We start from the raw sequence: 4,539 nt of genomic DNA, 5'->3' as shown, positions 1-4,539 counted from the left end.
GCACCTACTATGTACCTGGCTGTGTTAGGCTCTGGGTATGCGGCCTTGAATAAAACCAAAGACCATCATGGAATTTACAGTCTAGTATGTCGGGCAGATATTGGTCAAATAATCAAAAACATAAATCTTACATGGTGCATGGTACCATGAGACCCAGAAATAGGCGGCTTTGGGTCAAAGATGTTTAGGGAAATAGTTGGTGTGAGATCTAAAGGGGAAAATAGGGGTTAAACTGGATGTATTGGTGTGCTTGGCCTGCCATAACAAAATACCATAGACCAGGTGGCTTAAACAGCAGAAATTAATATTCTCACAATTCTTGAGGCTGGAAGTCCAAGATCAAGCTTCCAGCCAATTCAGTTTTGGTGAAGACTCTCTTCCTGGCTTGCACATGGCTGCTTTCTCACTGTGTCCTCATATGTGTGCGTGGGGAGAGAAGAAGAGTAAACTTTCTGGTAACTCTTCTTATAAGGACACTAATCCTATGGGATCAGCGGCTCACTCTCATGACCTCATTTAACTTTAATGACTTCCTTACTCCAAATATAGCCACACCGGAAGTTAGGGCTTCAACATATGAATTTTTTGGGTACACATATGTTTAGTCCATAACACTAGGAAAATATGGGAAAGAAGAGTGCTCCCTGTAGAGGGAACAGCACGTGCATAGGCCCTGTGGCTGTCAAGGGTACATGGTGATTTAAACAAAGAGGGAGAAGGCGCACAGACAATGAGGCAGATAATGGGAGGAGATCAGGCTGGAGAGGCGGACAGTGGCCAGATCATGCAGGGCCTTGAAGGTAGTGGTAATAAGTTGAGTTGTACCCTAAGAGCCCTTCAGTAAAGGTGTAGGGACAATGTGCTGGGTGCAGATCAGAATGGAGGGCTCAGAATGGACGCAGGGAGAAAAATAATGAAGTTGTCCTGAGTGTCCAGATTCAGCCCAGGTTATACAAATGGGCACTGGTTGGCCTGGAGGAGACACTGGCCAGCCAAGCTGCCCAGGACTAGGGAAGAGAACTTGCTTCTGGCCCAGGTGAACAGAGGCCTTGGACTACAGAGTCATCCCCAGTCACATTCTCAGCTTCTCTACAGTCCTGGCTTCTCCCCTCCCCTCTTCTACCTTCTAGACCCTGTGCCTTATACCACCTCAGTCAGGACAGCCCATATCTGTGGCTGGTTCTGTTTCCCTAGCCCTAGTCTGGCCCAGCCTGCCTTCCTCGTTTTCCCACATTGGACCACAGAACCAAGATTCAACATGCTGCCCTCTAATGTAAGTTGGTGCAGCCACTGTGGAAAACAGTATGGAGGTTCCTCAGAAAACTAAAAATAGAATTACCATATGATCCAGCAATCCCACTCCTGGGCATATAATCAGACAAAACTATAATTCAAAAAGATACATGCACCCCTATGTTCATAGCAGCACCATTCACAATAGCCAAGACATGGAAACAACCTAAATGTCCATCGACAGACGAATGGATAAAGAAGATGTGATACGTATATACAATGAAATACTACTCAGTCATAAAAAAAGAACGAAATAAAGCCATTGGCACCAAAATGGATGCAACTAGAGATTATCATACTAAGTGGTGTAAGTCAGAAAGAGAAAGACAAACACCATATCATATCAGGACTTCCCTGGTGGTGCAGTGGTTAAGAATCTGCCTGCCAATGCAGGGGACATGGGTTCGAGCCCTCGTCTGGGAAGATCCCACATGCCATGGAGCAACTAAGCCCGTGAGCCAGAACTACTGAGCCTGTGCTCTAGAGCCCACAAGCCACAAATACGGAGCCTGTGTACCACAACTACTGAAGCCTGCGTGCCAAGAGTCCATGCTCGCAACAAGAGAAGTGCACCGCAGTGAAGAGTAGCCCCCCCCCTCCCTGCAACTAGAGAACAGCCCACAGCAACGAAGAAAAGCACAGCAACGAAGACCCAACATAGCCAAAAATAAATTAATTAATTAATTTTAAAAAAATACATCCAGGGCTTCCCTGGTGGCGCAGTGGTTGAGAGTCCGCCTGCCGATGCAGGGAACATGGGTTCGTGTCCTGGTCCGGGAGGATCGCACATGCCGTGGAGCGGCTAGGCCCATGAGCCATGGCCGCTGAGCCTGCGTGTCCGGAGCCTGTGCTCCACAACGGGAGAGGCCACAACAGTAAGAGGCCCACGTACCGCAAAAGAAAAAAAAATATATCCAGTCTGATTTTCTATGGCTTTAGAATTTTTACAAATTTTTTTCTTTTTTTAAAGTGGTTGCCCAAAATTAACACTTTGTGGGTTTTTTAAATGTCGTAGATACTCTACAGGCCAAATATTGCTAATATATTTGAATCAAACTGATATTTCATAGTAAAATCACAAACCATACATGTTTATTAGAGTTATTGCCAATAAACTCCCAAATAAATAGAAACAAAAGTAATTTGAGTCACAGAAGGAGAAGAGATAGTGGAAAGAAAAAAATATTTGAAGAGATGATAGTTAAGAATGTTTCAAAATTAATGAAAGATATTCATAGGTTCGAGAGGTTCAGCAAATAAATAATACATTGAATACTATATAAAGAAAACCACATCTTAGACACAACATAGTCAAACTACTAAAAGCCAACAACATAGTCAAACTACTTAAAAGTAGGCAGAAGCAAAAGTAAGACATATTTCAGAGAAACAACAATTAGAATGACAACCCGCTTCTCATCAAAAAGAAGACAGAAGACTAAAATGGTATCTTTAAAGTTTACAGGGGGAAGAAAACTGCCAACCAAGGAATTTTGTACTCAGTGAAAATAGATTTCAAAAATTAAATGAAATAGGGCTTCCCTGGTGGTGCAGTGGTTGAGAGTCCGCCTGCCGATGCAAGGGGACACGGGTTCGTGCCCTGGTCCGGGAAAATCCCACGTGCCGCGGAGCGGCTGGGCCCGTGAGCCATGGCCGCTGAGCCTGCGCGTCCGGAGCCTGTGCCCTGCAATGGGAGAGGCCACAGCAGTGAGAGGCCCGCGTCCCACAAAAAAAAAAAAAAAGGATGGTGCTAACTCTAGAGTTTTTACATACCCTGTATCAGATTGAGAAGTTCTTTCCTATTCCTAGGTTGCTGAGAGGTTTTATTGTGAGTAGATGTTGAATTTTATCAGATGCTTTTTCAGCATCTATTCAGATGATCAAATTATTTTTCCCTTTTATGCTGTTAATGTGGTTGGTAGTATTTAAATGTTAAACCAATTTGCATTCCTAGCCCCCTGGCTCACGGGCCTAGCCGCTCCGCGGCATGTGGGCTCTTAAACTGGGGCACGAACCCGTGTCCCCTGCATCGGCAGGTGGACTCTCATCCACTGCGCCACCAGGGAAACCCAACACCATCCTTAATGGTAAAATATTGAACATTTTCCTCCCTAAAGTCAGGAACAGAGCAAGGATATCAGCTAATACCACCTCTAATCAACATTTTACTAGATGTCCTAGCCAGGGCAGTAAGGCAAAAAAGAAAAAGTCATAAAGACAGGAAAGAATAAAATAAAACTATCTTTATTCAAAGATGACATGATTGTGTAGCTAGAAAATCCTAAGGAATCTCAAACAAACTTTTAGAACTAAAAAATGACTGTCTTAGTCTGGCTGCTATAACGAAATAGCACTCGGTAGCTTGTAAACAATAGAAATTTATTTCTCACAGTTCTAGAGGCTGGAAGTCTGAGATCAGGGTGCCACCATGGTCAGGTTCTGATGAAGGCTCTCTTCTGGGTTGCAAAATCAATATACCAAAATCAACCTTATTTCTATACTCCAGCAAGAATCAGAAAAGAGTTTTTGAAAAGAAGAGTCAAAATAGTTTTGAAATAGCAAAAAAAAAAAAAAAAAAAAAAACCAAGTACCTAGGGGTGGATCTTACAAAAAACATGTAAGACCTCTATGGCGGAAACCACAAACATTTTAATAGATATTAAAGAATAAATGAATAATGGAGAAAAATACCGTGTTAATTAGATGAAAAGACCCAATAATGTAAAGCTATCATTCTCTCCAGTTGGTCTACAGAGTCAAAGAAATCCCAGGTGATTTTCATATGGAACACGACAAGATGATTCTAATGTAAAATTTATGTGAAACTGCAGAAAGCCAAGAACAGCTAAGATACTCTTGAAGAAGTACAAGGTGGGAAGATTTACTCTATCAGCTAATAAGACTTATAATAAAGCTCTAATAACTACAACAGTATGGTATTGGCACAAGAGTAGACAAAAACTAATGGACAGAAGAGAGACACCCCCCCCAAAAAAAAAACCCAGGTTAATAATAAAGATAGCACTGCAGAACAGTGTGGGGTAATGATCTTTTGAATAAATAGTGTTGAGTCAATTTAATATCCTTATGGGAAAAATGACATTGGAACCCTATCTCACACCATACTCAAAAGCCAACTTCTGATGGATTATGGACCTAAATATGAAAAGTAAAACAATAAACATGGCCTGACACACAGAAGAAACTCAGTAAATGAATGGGTGTATATAGGGGATGCGTTATTCC

The sequence above is a fragment of the Delphinus delphis genome, chromosome 15 (assembly GCF_949987515.2).
Source record: "Delphinus delphis chromosome 15, mDelDel1.2, whole genome shotgun sequence".
Taxonomy (NCBI): Eukaryota; Metazoa; Chordata; class Mammalia; order Artiodactyla; family Delphinidae; genus Delphinus; species Delphinus delphis.
The sequence above is the reverse complement of the archived record's forward strand: the minus strand, read 5'-3'. Positions refer to the sequence as shown.